Source organism: Triturus cristatus, chromosome 9 (assembly GCF_964204655.1).
Source record: "Triturus cristatus chromosome 9, aTriCri1.1, whole genome shotgun sequence".
Classification (NCBI taxonomy): domain Eukaryota; kingdom Metazoa; phylum Chordata; class Amphibia; order Caudata; family Salamandridae; genus Triturus; species Triturus cristatus.
In genome coordinates, this window is record NC_140592.1 from 1,055,926,263 (window position 1) to 1,055,944,459 (window position 18,197).

Below are 18,197 nucleotides of genomic sequence, written 5' to 3' on the forward strand. Positions count from 1 at the left end.
TTTCGAGAAATGCTCGATTCAGACTAATTAATTTTTATATACTTCATCGGGCCTACCTCACCCTGGAAAGCATTAATAGATACTTCCACAGGGAAGAATCAAGCTGCCCAAGATGTGGAGAAAACGGGGCGGACATGATGCACATGTTTTGGAATTGCCCAACTGTACACATATATTTTCAGAAGGTCATGGCCATAGTAACTGGAATAATAGAGCGAATGGTTCCTTGTGGACCAGCGCACTGCCTCATCCGTTTATTTCCCCATACATCAAAAAGCGAGGGTCACTGATAGATTCCAAGACCTTGCACTCATACTGGCCAAGCGAGAAATCACAAGACACTAGAAGACGCCTGGGGGACCCCGAATAGCTGATTGGAAAAGAGAACTAGAAACATGGGTGGGATGCAAAGGCAGGGTGGTGCTCAGGAATGCACGCAGAGGGATAGGAGCAATGGAATGAGCCAGAGCATGGGAGACACTGGTGGAGGGAATGAGAAACCCAGAACCAGATTCGGGCGGATCCACACCATTAGCGCACTCTCAACAGGGGACCCCTCCGTGCCATGAACATAATGGGGCTATAGAAGGTGTTTAGTGACAATGCCAGTCATGGTAAGGGGAAGGTTGCAATACTAATGATCGAGTACAAGGGGACAAATTATAAATGAGGAATGTGATATACTCTAATCTGTGGCAAAGCACCTAGCAAAATCTTAATGGGACCTGCAGTAAGGGGATGGGAGGGGGGTGTTAGTTGAGGAATGTGCAAGAAAGGAATACACAGTATTTGATTGACATAATGATTATCCAATGAAACAAGAAAGTAGAGAGCACAGTATAATTGAACATAAAAAATGAATATAATATGTTTAAAAAAAAAAAAATCAGGGGGAGTTTATAGCACTCTCAGAGGCAGAAAATAAGCAACGAAGGGCAAAGAGGGCAGAACTCCAGGGGCAAGTCCGGGAGCTGGAACATATCCATCACCGCACCAGGGCCCCGAGTATCTGGAGCCAGCTGGAGTCGGTAAGGAAGCAACAAGCGGCCTTGGACCTAGATATGGCAGAATATTCTTTCCTGAGCCTAAAACACTCCTATGTGAACAGGAACAAATGCGGGAGGCTCCTCACCAGTAAGCTCCGAGCACAGAGACAATCTACTAGAATGGACTCCCTCCTGTCTGGAGAGGAGGCTCTGGCTAAAGGAGATGCTCAGTTAGCAGCTCACTTCAGGGAATTCTATGTGACAGTATTCAGAGCAGACCCTTCCCACCAGACAACCTGTCGCGATACCTCCGTGCCAATGCTACAACCTGACTAGCTGACGCCCAGATGGCTTCCCTTGACTTCCTGATCCAAATCGAAGAGGTTATCTCTGCCATATCCAGGCAGAAACCTCTGAAGTCCCCGGGTCTTGATGGCTTCCCATTGAGCTTCTATAAAGCCTTCTGCCCCGAACTAGACCCGGTCCTCACGAGGCTCTTCAATACTATCTCAAATAGGGCCACCCTTCAGCCCTCGATGCAAGAAGCAACCATAGTAGTCATCCATAAGCCCGGGAAAGTCATTTGCGAATTACCGCCCCATTTCGCTCGAGTGTGGACGCAAAATTATTTACAGGAATCTTGGCAACCCTCCTCAACCCCTTTATGCAGGGCCTGATAGCCCCATATCAGGTGGGCTTATCCTGCAGAGGCAGTGCACAGATAACACCAAAAGACTCCTTCACATTATTGACAAAGCCAATCATAGAAAGAGCACCAGCATTTTGCTCCCAGTCGATGCGGGGAAAGCATTCGCCTGGGTCCACTGGCCCTACCTGGAGGAGACACTGACCCTTTTTAGTTTTGATCTTGGGTCCATAGCGGCTATAGGACCCCGGTAGGCTCTGTGCAAGTGAATGGGCAGGGCTCCAAGAGTTTCCCAATACACCGGGGCACACAACAAGGTTGCTCGCTCTCACTCCTCCTTTTCGCGCTGTATATGGAGCCCTTCGCGCAACGAGTGAGATCACCCTGGGATAAAGGAGATCCCATTTGGCAGGGAGGAACATCGGATTAGTTTATATGCAGATGACGTATTGGTCATGCTGAATAACCACCATGAGAGCCTATCCCACTTCCTAGAGGAGCTGGGAGAGTTCGGCGAGGTGTCAGGGTTTCGCATGAACCTCCACAAGTCCCAAGCCCTCAATATTTCGGTCCCGCCTACTACACTGGCGGATTTAAAAACAGACCAATACGATTTGCTGGTCGACCGAATCCATCCCGTATCTGGGAGTTCAACTCGCCTCAACCCAGGAGAAGACGAACGTTCTCAGTTGGATCGTTGGTGGCATTACACGCTGACCTTGCTGGGCCGCTTTGCGGCTATGAAGATGGCCACCCTTCCTAAAAGACTCTTTCTATTTCAGGCTTTGCCCTGACCCCTCCAACGGGCACGATCCTGGCCCTGCAGGCTGTGCTACACCACTTAATATGGGCTAAACAAACTCCCCCGGATGAGTATTCTTATATAACAGCAAATTACCTCTGACACCATAAATCACAGTATCACTTTTTTCTCAGCAGATCTGTTTATTGACTGCGAGTAGAATATGATTTCATATACTTGGTTTACTTGGTGAACACTTTCACAATGTGATAAACAAAAATCTCCAAATATTCACTTTTTTTCGACAATACAGTGTGACAACAACACACATATATCACAAATATAAATTTCTCAGTGTGAACATGAAATAGATTTCAACTTTACGACAAAACAATATAACGACATACATAAATGTGCAAAATTGATGCATAAGTCAAAACAGTACTCAGATATCCTCTTTGTTAGGTAGAGTGGCATATAAAGTCATTATTGCCTAGACATTGTATGATTGGTTCGGTCCTAAACTGTAATTAACGAAAAATATATTTTCCAGATTAGAGCTAGAGAGCATTGACTAGGTGTTTGAGTTTGGCTCTTCACGGGGCGTTATTGTGTGGTTTTATCCCCAATGTGTTTTCAAATTCTGTTAGCCGACGCGTTTCGACCTTCCTGCTGTGGACCTTTTTATTGCCTTCCTAAGGTCTTCATCAGGGCTGGATTATTGCATGGGACATCTTTTTCTGAAAGAATCAATAATGTGTGTGTCATATATGGATGTGATATTAAAGTATTTTTTAAGTGTACTCTGTTGATTTGTTAAAAAAGGTAGTTTAAAAAGTGGAACTTACGTGCTGTCAGATGGGGGTTGCTTGCGCTATCCTTAACCTGCGAAGTACAAGGGAAATGTCTCTGAGTCAATGTCAGCTTTCTGACACTATGTATTCAATTTTTAAATGAAGGTATGGCCTTAGTGTTTGCTTTTTATTGTGGCTCCACGTACCTTTCCTTTCTTTTGGAGTTGAACTGAATTGAAATTTTAAATGTTTACGGGCTTCTTTGTTGATCTGTTGGATAAAAAAGGGGGAGGTTGAAAAAGACTCAGTAGAGCGTTTGTTTGCAGACTGGTTTTTGTAACGATTTACCCCATTTGTGGTGTCTCATGCGAGAGTCTATGGATGCCAATTAGTGCTTTTGTGCGGCTTTATCAGGACGTGCCCGCGGTACTTTGTTTTAGCATTAAGTGCGGTGGATTTTTCATGCAAGCAGTGGTTCAACGTGGCTGTAATTTTAATGCGGGGCCGTGTGGAGCTGCCGTGTTGGATTTCAAAGCGACCTAGTTTGGCGCTTACGGTACTCTAAAAAGTAAGTGATAATCCAGGCATCCGTGCATTATTGTCCGTTAGTGATCGGCATGCACTCGACACCCAGAAACAACCAACAAAGACCATTTTACCAGCCTGCTCCTTTTTTAGACAGAGGAAGCAATCGCCCACGAGGCAGGTCACGAGCCAACAGATGGTTCAACCCCCACCCGAATCAATACCAGGGGGAGATCACCACCCGGAGGAACGTGTATCGGTGGTAACGAGAGAACAAGACTGTATCTACAACCTATCAGATTACGTCTTAAATACGGATGAAATTCAAGTATTACAAAAGGGCTTATCATTCATTCCCACAGTGAAACCAGACATGATTCAAACCAAGATGGAAATAATCCAACTGTTCCGAAAAATGAGACTAAAAATCTTCTTCTCAGAACACGAATCAACGACATCCCGAAATTTTTCAGGCTTGAAAAATCCCTCCACCTTTTTCCCAAGTACCAACAACATGCCCACAGAACTCATAACTTTTGAAAAAAATGTCCTACGAGACCTGAACAATCTTGAGAAAAAGAAAACTTTCATTAAATGGAACCTCACCAGAGATGAGAATAAGGCATTGGAACAATTAAAAGCTAACACAGACCTTATCATAAAGCCGGCGGATAAAGGGGGTGGAATTGTCATCTGGCCCCGAGAAAAATATGAGTCAGAAGTAGAGCGCCAACTAGCCGATCCTAGATATTATCGGAAGACAAAAGAAGATTGGAATAGAAGAATCACAGACAAACTCAATCCAATCATACATATTGGAGAAGAAGAAGGATGGCTATCCAAAAAAGAAGCAGATTTTCTAATAAACAAGAATCCACGTACACCATTAATGTACGTCCTTCCAAAGGTGCATAAAGACTCTCATAACCCACCAGGCCGCCCGATCATTTCGGGCGTCAACTCTATCCTTGAAAGACCGGCAAAATACGTGGACACCTTTTTAAAACCTCTAGTCTGCAGTATTCCAAGCTATATTAAAGACACAACGCAAGCCATCAATTTTTTGGAGGATTTCCCGTTCGAAGAAGAAAAAGAACTATTGGTCACACTTGATATTGTGAGTTTATACTCCAATATCCCCCAAGAAGCAGGCCTGGAAGCCATGCAAATATTCCTAGATAAACGAAGTAGGCCACACATCGTACCCACCATGTATCTAATACAACTGGCGGAAATATGTCTGAAACATAATTTTTTCAACTTCAATGACACTCAATTTCTCCAAATCATGGGGACCGCGATGGGTTGTCCATTTGCCCCAGAGATGGCCATAATGTTTATGGCCCTCTATGAAGATAAATGGATCTTCAATAATAACCCACACGACGGCCATATTAAAATATGGCGTCGTTACATCGATGATGTGTTTTTATTGTGGAGAGGCAACGTACAACAGCTTGAGAATTTCGTGACTTGGCTGAACGATAGAAATCCAAACATCCAATTCACTGTCAATCAAAGCAACGTGGAAATGAATTTTTTAGATCTCCTTATCAAACACGAAGAGGGACATATCTACACAACACTTTACACAAAAACCACCGATAGAAACACTTTCCTGCACTTCTCCAGCTTCCATCAAAGAAATTTACGAGAGAACCTACCCTTTAGCCAGTTCTTAAGGATTAGGCGAAACTGTACAAAAAGAGAAGATTACTTCAAGAACGCGAGAACACTACTAGAGAAACTGGTGGAGAGAAATTATCCAAAAAAACTACTGAAAAAAGCACTGAAGCGAGCATGGTACACGCCACGAGACGCGCTCCTCACCACCGAGAAAAAGGAAAAAACCACACCACTGGTATGTGTCACCACCTTCTCAGGTCAGACCACAGAAGTGCAAAAAATCATCAGGAAAAACTGGCACACGATAAACAGTATACCATCCCTCACACAGACTCCAATATTTGCCCTGAAGAAAAATAAAAGCATCAGAGAAAAACTGGTTCGAGCAAACACGAATATAAGACAACCACAGATCAATCTACGATCCATGCTCTCACTTCCGCCCATAAAAGGACATAAAAAATGTGGCAATTGCACTTCATGCGATAGCACCATAGAAGGAACGAGATTCACGTATGGAGAAAAATACATCAAACATGAAGACTTCACTAACTGCAATACCCACAATGTGGTATACTGTATCACTTGCCCATGCCCATTGGCATATATTGGGAAAACCACACAACCAATCAAAAACCGCATTTCCCAACACCGATCCAGGATAAAGTGTAAAGTACTGACCGCCCCCATGGTCAATCACTGCATTGAAAAAAACCACAGCCCGAAAGACTTAAAGTGGACAGTCCTTCGCCACATACGAGGAACCAACATTGATACAACCTTATCTAAAAGTGAAGCAAAAATGATTATGTTTCTGGGAACCATTGTGAACGGAATGAATGAAATGACTGAATTAACGCACATTACCTAGAAGGACAATAACAGTAACTTCCTCGCTGAGAAGCGGAGTTGAAGGTTCTTTCCAGACATGCCGTACCTTCCCCGAACAAAAAGATGATATGGACAAGGTCTCTACATGAAAACCATATGGACAAGCCCTGGAGTGCTTGGAAGGGCGAGACTACAAACTAAAATTGAATCTAAGGACAACTAGAAGGAGGAACTAAGACACCTTACGAAGGGCGCCCTAAAAACAGCGACAAAGAAGGGGTAATTTCTTTGGCAATTCCACAAGCCTTTAATTGAGAAATTAAGCAGCATGCAGTCAGTAAAGAAGAAAATACACTACACACAATACCAGACAACAAGGAACCCCACATTAGTTGAAGCCCCACTCCCACAGGACAACGTGATCTAACGAGATCGAGGACAACGTGCAGTTGTCAATAAATCATACAAAAAAAACAGCGGCAGCAGTAGGAACAAAGCGTTGCCATAACAACGCAACGCACACGCGGTGACGTAAGGGCAACCACAAACGTTTCCTATCAACAACGACTTCCGAGTAAGGAAGTGCGCGAACGACGAAGTACTGAGACGGAACACACAGAGGAGAGGAAACAACCCTGACCGCCAAAAAGCCAAACCGGTATGAACAACACTTGTAAACTATTTAAGTCAAGGACGCTTTATTAACTTGCATGGACGCACGAAAAAACACGTGTGCCCCACAGTCCCGTGAAACTTTAAAGAAGGTCACTTGGTAACCAAACATGGCCTCACATCGCATACGAAGTCCCGTTGAATAATCGAGTGCATGCCGATCACTAACGGACAATAATGCACGGATGCCTGGATTATCACTTACTTTTTAGAGTACCGTAAGCGCCAAACTAGGTCGCTTTGAAATCCAACACGGCAGCTCCACACGGCCCCGCATTAAAATTACAGCCACGTTGAACCACTGCTTGCATGAAAAATCCACCGCACTTAATGCTAAAACAAAGTACCGCGGGCACGTCCTGATAAAGCCGCACAAAAGCACTAATTGGCATCCATAGACTCTCGCATGAGACACCACAAATGGGGTAAATCGTTACAAAAACCAGTCTGCAAACAAACGCTCTACTGAGTCTTTTTCAACCTCCCCCTTTTTTATCCAACAGATCAACAAAGAAGCCCGTAAACATTTAAAATTTCAATTCAGTTCAACTCCAAAAGAAAGGAAAGGTACGTGGAGCCACAATAAAAAGCAAACACTAAGGCCATACCTTCATTTAAAAATTGAATACATAGTGTCAGAAAGCTGACATTGACTCAGAGACATTTCCCTTGTACTTCGCAGGTTAAGGATAGCGCAAGCAACCCCCATCTGACAGCACGTAAGTTCCACTTTTTAAACTACCTTTTTTAACAAATCAACAGAGTACACTTAAAAAATACTTTAATATCACATCCATATATGACACACACATTATTGATTCTTTCAGAAAAAGATGTCCCATGCAATAATCCAGCCCTGATGAAGACCTTAGGAAGGCAATAAAAAGGTCCACAGCAGGAAGGTCGAAACGCGTCGGCTAACAGAATTTGAAAACACATTGGGGATAAAACCACACAATAACGCCCCGTGAAGAGCCAAACTCAAACACCTAGTCAATGCTCTCTAGCTCTAATCTGGAAAATATATTTTTCGTTAATTACAGTTTAGGACCGAACCAATCATACAATGTCTAGGCAATAATGACTTTATATGCCACTCTACCTAACAAAGAGGATATCTGAGTACTGTTTTGACTTATGCATCAATTTTGCACATTTATGTATGTCGTTATATTGTTTTGTCGTAAAGTTGAAATCTATTTCATGTTCACACTGAGAAATTTATATTTGTGATATATGTGTGTTGTTGTCACACTGTATTGTCGAAAAAAAGTGAATATTTGGAGATTTTTGTTTATCACATTGTGAAAGTGTTCACCAAGTAAACCAAGTATATGAAATCATATTCTACTCGCAGTCAATAAACAGATCTGCTGAGAAAAAAGTGATACTGTGATTTATGGTGTCAGAGGTAATTTGCTGTTATATAAGAATTATCTAGATTCCGGCCTCTGAAAACCTCATTGAATCCCCCCTCATATTATATACTCCCCCGGATGAGTAGGCAACGAAATTGGCTCCCCAGTGGAAGGTGGACTCAGGGTGCTATGCCTGCTCCATTATTTCCAGGAGGCTCAGCTCCGTTTCCTAGTTGATTGGTCCAGAGCAGAGTCAGAAAACCCATTGCTGTTTATGGATAGGGCCCTAGCTAGGACCTCATTGGGGAAAGTTCAGTTCCTCCAGCGAGGACATCGGGCACCTGGTCTCTATATTTTACCAGTCACAAGTTCCGTGCTGAAGGTGTGGGACTCATGCACCTAGAGAGGGAAGCTAACCACCTTTCCCTCTCCTCTGACACCGGTAGTCGACAAGCACGCCTTTACACCAGGAATCGGGTATGGCGCAGTGTGGTCTGCAGGACAGCAGGGCACTTCTTTGATCAGGAGGGCCCTAGCCCCTTCGACAATCTCAAGAGGGACTATTCCATCCCTGAGGATGAACGGTTCCACTATCTACACATCAGACACTGGTTACTGCATCTGTCGGTCAGAGGGTGCGCTGAGCGACCATAGACGCATACGAAAAAAGGCTTACAGGCAAAAACTCATCACCGAACTGTATGCCCTGGTTCGGCCCGAGGACAAAACCCCTGCCCAGCGGCACTGGGAAGCAGAACTGGGACGCCAGCTCCCTCGCAAGGAGTCTTTATTAAAGACGGGGTAACCCAATCTGGTCAAGGACCTGGGTAATGTATATTACAAAGAACAGTGGTCCTGGACCTATATTTTGAATGGATTAATCAAATTACTTTATATTTTATGATTCAGTTAACCATAACATTAGATGAATTAATACAGCAAAAGGAAGAAAAACGACCTGGAAAGGAATTCATCATGTGTTTATTCAATGGTATATAGGAAAAATGCCATCCATGTTATATTTAATCAATTGAATTAATCAAAAGAGGTTGCACCAGAAGGGAATGTGCAGTGAAAAGGAGAGGGTGCTCAAGTGTAAGGAAATCAGAGGAAAGAATACTTCAACATATTATCTGAAATTTAATATGTCAGGGCAAGGAAGCACGGTTACAAGTCACCGTCTTAGCTGGTCTGTCCCAATGTCATTCATATAATCTTTGGCTATTGTTCAAACACAGAAATCAATTCTGATACAGCACATGGAAGAGGATATTTCGGGTACAGACTGAATTCAAAGGGGGGCGTCGACGTTTCGATCCGACTTGCGACCATAAGGGAAATTAAACAGCCTCGGTCTTGCGGATCTTCATCAGGACTAGGCCTGGGCAACCTAAAAGGCAATTGGCGCCGATTAGTAGGTCGTTGCATTAAAAGGAGTTTCTTAAAAACAATAAAAGGTTTACAGGGGCTCACCTATCAATAATAGGCGATGTGCAAATTCATGGTTCATACTTGGAGTCCAATAGAATGAATATAGTCAACCTTAAAAGACAAATGTGATCAGTGTGGGGTCAGTTAAATTAACCTTCTAACTAATAATTCTGGATACAGAGAATTAAATTAATTAATTACCTTGACAATAAATGTCCAAAAGTGAACCACCAGAGGCTTCAAGGGACAATTCCAGCCAACTGTGTAAACAAAGAAGGAGCTTGGTTGTAGCCTCTGTGCAAGTTGAATGGTACGATTTAATAACGTTACTAAGTGGGATTACAGTAAGCGCACTACCACAGCGACCCATTATATATAGTAACAAGCGGTCTAAAGCTGGAAAGGGCCCTATAAATCATAGCGTTCGGCATTGGTTGAAAACAGTGCTCCGAGGGTCAATTAAGGCCGGTGTACTACGTCTCACAGCGGTGGAATTGTATCAGATGCAAGTGAGAACTGAGCGCATTAATTGTCACGGCCGCGTCTATAATAATAACCCCGCGATGAGCTGGGGAGGGTGGGGGAGTCTTTTAATAACTTACTGTTCAATTGTAAAGTTTAAGCGGTCAACTGGGGTTCCGTTGATTGTTTGGAAAAGGCGCGCCTCGTCAGTACGCGGTCGTCACTGTGAAGTCAGGCACGAATGAAAGCGGGAGGGGAACGATGTGCACGTTAATTATAACGTTACCGGCAGCGTCAGGCAGTACGTGACCGGTGTGGGTGTAGGAAGGGAGGAAAGACTCCCGAAAGGATAGCGAATGACACAGCAAAAGACAACAAGATATATACAATTACATACAAACTTAATAGCAGTGTTACAGCAGCACAGACCATGTTATAATTATGAGAGACCTGAGCAAGGAATATTAGATGGACCTCACAAGGAGGTATGGCAAAACCACAGTATTACAATTACATGAGGGCCATAAGAATGGAATATTTAAAACAGACAACAATTCAATTAATGGTAGACACCAGAGCCCTAATGTCTAAACCGGTCAGATGTAGTGCAAGGGGATACAATTAAATTAGTAGTTCGGGAGCATTGAGACCTGTCTACTGATCTCCTCAAACTCGTTAAGGCCTCGGGTTACTGTATTAAGAGAGTGTATCCATTTACACTCGCGTTTATTGAGTGTTATACTGAAGTCTCCCCCTCTGGGGTTGGGGCTAACCTTTTCTATGACCCACCATTGAAGACTGTTGGCCGCATGGTCGAATAGTGTAAAATGTTCCACTAGAGGGGCACCCTGTACTTTGCAGCGAATACGGCTACAGTGTTGTAGTATGCGGCACTTGACTTTTTGTATTGTTTGCCCAACATAGATGAACCCGCAAGGGCATTGGATAGCATAAATCACCCCGCTCGTATTACAATTACTGTGTTCCTTTAAGCTGTACGTGCACCCATTGTAAGTGAAATCAGTCATTTCTTTTGACATAAAGCAGGCCTTGCAACTACCACACTTATGATGGCCATGGATGGGTGGGAGACCCCATAGAGTTGTCTGTGCATCGATCCTGGGAGTGTCTAACATGGATTTAACCACATTGTCCCTAATATTTTTGGCTTTTTTGAAAGCATGTAGGGGGAGTGGTATGTTTTTTAACTCATCGGAAACCAGATGCCAATGTTTGTTGATTACCTTCTTAATGGCGTTACTCTTTGTATTGAAGGTAGTGACACAAACCAGGCGTTCGTCGTTATTCTCCATTCTGACCTTTGGGCTCAGCAGAAGGTCCCTAGGGTTGTGCCATGCCCGCTTGCGTGCCTTTTTTAGTAATCTGACGGGATAACCTCGTTCACTTAGTCTAGCAAGGAGACCCGCCGACTCCTCAAAGAAGTCCTCTTTTTTAGAGCAGTTTCTCCTAAGTCTAAGGAACTGGCCAAAAGGCAGATTGTCTCGCAAATTACGTGGGTGGTGACTTGTGTATCTCAACAGAGTGTTTCGTTCACTGGTTTTTCTATACAGGCCAGTGTGCAATTTATCTGATTGAGCATTTATGGTAATGTCCAAGAAATTGATAGTCGCCCTGCTGAAGTCAAGGGTAAACTGAATGTCGGGGGAGCAGGTGTTAAGCCAATGATGAAAAGCAATCAGTTGTGCCTCATCCCCTTTCCAAATCATAAGGACGTCGTCTATATAACGACGCCACAACATGATGCAATCTCTGTGTGGGTTGTAGTCATTATAGCTTTTGAACAGGTGGTATTGAGGGATGTGGATAAAATATTGTCGAATCGACAATATGTCAAGTACAACATCAGCAAATCGGAACGGGAAGGTTTGGATTCCCTTAAAACAAACACCAAAATAGTCATAAAACCAGCTGACAAGGGGGGTGCAATTGTGGTGCAAAATGTGGAGGATTACAAGAAAGAGATTCTCGCACAATTGTCTGTGGCAGGAAACTATAAAAAACTGAGGAGGGACCCCACCCTAGAAATCACTAACATAATCAGACGTACCACACAAGAGGCTTTGGAGCTAGGTATCCTCAAAAAACCTGAGTATGATTACCTAAATAATAAACACCCCCGCACACCAACCATCTACACCCTCCCCAAAATACATAAGCGGATGGAGTGTCCACCTGGCAGACCGATAATTTCTGGTTGTGGCTCCATCCTGGAGCCGCTTTGCAAATATGTTGACGTGTTCTTAAAACCTATCGCTGAAGACACATCCACATATTTAAGAGACACGATGCAAACAATTCAGCTAGTTGATGGGCGTCATCATGACCCCACGACTAACATCTTGGTTACAATGGATATAACATCATTGTACACGAATATCCCACAGGACACCGCCCTTACATGTATTGAGTCAGTACTGAACAACCGTACAACACCACACAGGGTTCCTACTGAATTCATTATTGAGCTTCTAAGAATTGCCATGACACGTAACTTTTTTACATTCCAGGGGGACTACTACCTGCAAACAAAAGGCGTGGCTATGGGCGCTAGCTTCGCTCCGAATCTAGCAATCATATACATGCATGAATATGAACGATGCTATGTTCTTAATGACTACAACCCACACAGAGATTGCATCATGTTGTGGCGTCGTTATATAGACGACGTCCTTATGATTTGGAAAGGGGATGAGGCACAACTGATTGCTTTTCATCATTGGCTTAACACCTGCTCCCCCGACATTCAGTTTACCCTTGACTTCAGCAGGGCGACTATCAATTTCTTGGACATTACCATAAATGCTCAATCAGATAAATTGCACACTGGCCTGTATAGAAAAACCAGTGAACGAAACACTCTGTTGAGATACACAAGTCACCACCCACGTAATTTGCGAGACAATCTGCCTTTTGGCCAGTTCCTTAGACTTAGGAGAAACTGCTCTAAAAAAAGAGGACTTCTTTGAGGAGTCGGCGGGTCTCCTTGCTAGACTAAGTGAACGAGGTTATCCCGTCAGATTACTAAAAAAGGCACGCAAGCGGGCATGGCACAACCCTAGGGACCTTCTGCTGAGCCCAAAGGTCAGAATGGAGAATAACGACGAACGCCTGGTTTGTGTCACTACCTTCAATACAAAGAGTAACGCCATTAAGAAGGTAATCAACAAACATTGGCATCTGGTTTCCGATGAGTTAAAAAACATACCACTCCCCCTACATGCTTTCAAAAAAGCCAAAAATATTAGGGACAATGTGGTTAAATCCATGTTAGACACTCCCAGGATCGATGCACAGACAACTCTATGGGGTCTCCCACCCATCCATGGCCATCATAAGTGTGGTAGTTGCAAGGCCTGCTTTATGTCAAAAGAAATGACTGATTTCACTTACAATGGGTGCACGTACAGCTTAAAGGAACACAGTAATTGTAATACGAGCGGGGTGATTTATGCTATCCAATGCCCTTGCGGGTTCATCTATGTTGGGCAAACAATACAAAAAGTCAAGTGCCGCATACTACAACACTGTAGCCGTATTCGCTGCAAAGTACAGGGTGCCCCTCTAGTGGAACATTTTACACTATTCGACCATGCGGCCAACAGTCTTCAATGGTGGGTCATAGAAAAGGTTAGCCCCAACCCCAGAGGGGGAGACTTCAGTATAACACTCAATAAACGCGAGTGTAAATGGATACACTCTCTTAATACAGTAACCCGAGGCCTTAACGAGTTTGAGGAGATCAGTAGACAGGTCTCAATGCTCCCGAACTACTAATTTAATTGTATCCCCTTGCACTACATCTGACCGGTTTAGACATTAGGGCTCTGGTGTCTACCATTAATTGAATTGTTGTCTGTTTTAAATATTCCATTCTTATGGCCCTCATGTAATTGTAATACTGTGGTTTTGCCATACCTCCTTGTGAGGTCCATCTAATATTCCTTGCTCAGGTCTCTCATAATTATAACATGGTCTGTGCTGCTGTAACACTGCTATTAAGTTTGTATGTAATTGTATATATCTTGTTGTCTTTTGCTGTGTCATTCGCTATCCTTTCGGGAGTCTTTCCTCCCTTCCTACACCCACACCGGTCACGTACTGCCTGACGCTGCCGGTAACGTTATAATTAACGTGCACATCGTTCCCCTCCCGCTTTCATTCGTGCCTGACTTCACAGTGACGACCGCGTACTGACGAGGCGCGCCTTTTCCAAACAATCAACGGAACCCCAGTTGACCGCTTAAACTTTACAATTGAACAGTAAGTTATTAAAAGACTCCCCCACCCTCCCCAGCTCATCGCGGGGTTATTATTATAGACGCGGCCGTGACAATTAATGCGCTCAGTTCTCACTTGCATCTGATACAATTCCACCGCTGTGAGACGTAGTACACCGGCCTTAATTGACCCTCGGAGCACTGTTTTCAACCAATGCCGAACGCTATGATTTATAGGGCCCTTTCCAGCTTTAGACCGCTTGTTACTATATATAATGGGTCGCTGTGGTAGTGCGCTTACTGTAATCCCACTTAGTAACGTTATTAAATCGTACCATTCAACTTGCACAGAGGCTACAACCAAGCTCCTTCTTTGTTTACACAGTTGGCTGGAATTGTCCCTTGAAGCCTCTGGTGGTTCACTTTTGGACATTTATTGTCAAGGTAATTAATTAATTTAATTCTCTGTATCCAGAATTATTAGTTAGAAGGTTAATTTAACTGACCCCACACTGATCACATTTGTCTTTTAAGGTTGACTATATTCATTCTATTGGACTCCAAGTATGAACCATGAATTTGCACATCGCCTATTATTGATAGGTGAGCCCCTGTAAACCTTTTATTGTTTTTAAGAAACTCCTTTTAATGCAACGACCTACTAATCGGCGCCAATTGCCTTTTAGGTTGCCCAGGCCTAGTCCTGATGAAGATCCGCAAGACCGAGGCTGTTTAATTTCCCTTATGGTCGCAAGTCGGATCGAAACGTCGACGCCCCCCTTTGAATTCAGTCTGTACCCGAAATATCCTCTTCCATGTGCTGTATCAGAATTGATTTCTGTGTTTGAACAATAGCCAAAGATTATATGAATGACATTGGGACAGACCAGCTAAGACGGTGACTTGTAACCGTGCTTCCTTGCCCTGACATATTAAATTTCAGATAATATGTTGAAGTATTCTTTCCTCTGATTTCCTTACACTTGAGCACCCTCTCCTTTTCACTGCACATTCCCTTCTGGTGCAACCTCTTTTGATTAATTCAATTGATTAAATATAACATGGATGGCATTTTTCCTATATACCATTGAATAAACACATGATGAATTCCTTTCCAGGTCGTTTTTCTTCCTTTTGCTGTATTAATTCATCTAATGTTATGGTTAACTGAATCATAAAATATAAAGTAATTTGATTAATCCATTCAAAATATAGGTCCAGGACCACTGTCCCTCGCAAGGAGTGGCACAACGTCTTCCACAGAGCAAGACACTCTGCCAATAATACATCTAACATTAAAACAGCGGTAAAAATCGACTTATTGGCATTACACCCCCATCAGGCTTCATAGGGGTTACCCGACCCCTAGCGAGGGCTGCTGGCGACAATATGAAGCAAAGGTCAAGCTTACCTATATCCTCTGGAACTGCCCAAAGATAACCTGGTTCTGGGACTCGGTCCTCGATGACATCGATAACCACTTCTCCAATCAGTTCCCCAGGTTTCCATCCTACACCCTATTAAGCTTTCCCAACGCTCTCACTTATTCTCACATCACGTAAAGGGGGGCCAGATCAGCAAAGCTTTAGGGGTGGCTCACCAGACTATTCTATCGCTTTGGGGAACCACCACCACACCGACCCACCAAGGATGGCTCCAGCATCTTTGGTTCATTCTGGGAATAGAGAAGCTCACCCTCACACTCTCTGACCAGGACGACACATACAGAACTCTCTGGCGACCCTTTATAGCCTTACTGTCCCTGGAATTCAGGGAGTTAACCTGCCCCCGCTACCTACGATTACTAACACTCTCAGACCCAGCCTCCGCTGAGGAAACAGAGGGTACTCAATTAGTGACTGTTTCGAGACTCTCGGTTTTGAATATTCACATGGCTACTGGTACTTGGGAAGGGAGGGTGGAGGGTTGTTGGGGATTTTTTGATTGAAAAGTTATGCTCTATATTGGTGCCTACAGGGGGGGCTGTGCCTCCAGTACTGAAGAAGATCCTACTGTATTGAACTGAAGTTGTGATAATAAAAACAGATTTAAACCATAAAGACCTATGGCAATGTTCAAAAGCTCAGAGATTAGTGCTTAGTCCGTTTGCTTTCATTCTAACGTCTAGTACAATCCCCTTCTAGATGCACATATGATGGTAATCTGTTACAAAAAAAGTAAATGAATCTAAGTCCTAATTCATCACCTCTTCTGCCATGTACACACGTAAACAACCAATAAACTGACAATTTATATTTAATATGTAAATTACCAAGGTCCCAATATCTACATCTCATTGTAATCTAATCTAGGGCCTAACGTCCAAAGCCAGTTTTCAGTTGCAAACCAGTAATTCTCAAATTCATGGGCATTGTGACCGCAAAATGGCTTACTGTTAAGTACCGAACCCATTTTGTGGAACAGAAATGGGCTTACTACTCACAAAATGGGTTTACCAATCGATTCTGAATCACACATAGAAAGGGGGGGCTTGGAAGGGACTCCTTAAAGGCGGCGGTAACAGATTTGCAAAGGGAAAGTTGTTCTTACTGGACAGCCTTTGCTTTAGGAATCATGTCAGGCGCCCACTGCCAGCTCTACTTGACTTGTTCCCAAACAGACTTTTTTTTTCCCAGCTAATATTTATCTTGGCTCCTTCTGTACATTGAAAGACCATATACATCCACTGCTTATGGCCAGCAAAAACAGCTAAAAGCTACCTTTCTGGGACTTAGGTAATTCTTTCCCCTTAGTCAGGGAACAGATGTCTGGTTCCTCAGATGTTCTGTTGAAAAAAAGTCTTACTACCTGTGTCAATTCGATAATTAGCCATGTAACTGGGTGATTCTGAATATCTTTCATCTAAAAAAAGAGCAAGGTCCAAGAGGACAGATGCGACTCAGTTTCATACATGAATGGCATTTCAATCTGTTGTTTCCCAAATAGATTTCTGTACAAAAAAAGGCAATCCTCCAAGTCGTCAATTCCCATATCTTCTGGGAGCAGGAGAGAATTCTGTAGTAGGATGCCCTGCACATTCATTGGCTGGCTAAATTGAGCTACACATTTCCATCATGCCCTTGTTTCACGGTCCTCTCTAAACAGCGATGAAATCCAGCAATTTAATCATTCCAATGCAAGCATTGCTTCAAATGGGAAAAATAACCTTCCCAGAAAGTTGAGGGAGCAAAAAAATAATCCATGCCCAAGAAATGTTACTTCCCAGGAAAGCTCTCCCACTGTCCTGCTGATAGGTAGAAAAACAGGGATGTGGTTATGTTTGTTGGTGGAGTGGTGGGTATGGCTCATACTTGGTCTCTTTCCTATCGCAGTAGAGAGACAGCATCTTTTGGAGATGCTTTTTCCAGTTCTGCCTATAGTACTGGCATTTCCAACTAGCACAGAGAGGGAGACAGAACTTCAGAATAAATGCTTTATCCTATGTCCCGCCAAAACAATACAAAGAAACCCTGACTAGCTGCTGTCTAAGTGATTCAGCTCCATAGGCCCATCAACTCTGTCCACCTACTATGCACAAGCCTATTTTACTTTAGGCCTCATGAAAGCAACAGTGCACAAAGCTGAACGATCATGTCACCACTTGCCTCAATTTCTTTACCTCTACCTTTTAGTGTCATCGTCACTTAAAATTACCAATAAAACATACTTCAGTTGACTTGTTACAACTTAGGTTCTCTCTATATACTGATGATCCTTGACTTTTCACTTGATCCTTCAACCTTAAATTTCATCATTCAATTCTTAGTCAACCTTCACCTTAACAAAAATATTAAACACTAAAATGACAATTTAAGTAGTTTAAGTTTAAGAATTCCAGTGCACATAAGTTGCCCTCTCCCACTTCTTGCAGAGATGTTTTACTTAC

General features: G+C 43.2%; 1 protein-coding gene across 1 annotated transcript in view; it reads right to left on the reverse strand.

Moving 5' to 3' along the window:
* Positions 1-18,197, reverse strand: part of SEC23A (SEC23 homolog A, COPII component) — a 989,636-nt gene that overhangs the window by 915,782 nt on the left and 55,657 nt on the right. The gene's annotated exons all lie outside the window — the stretch shown is intronic.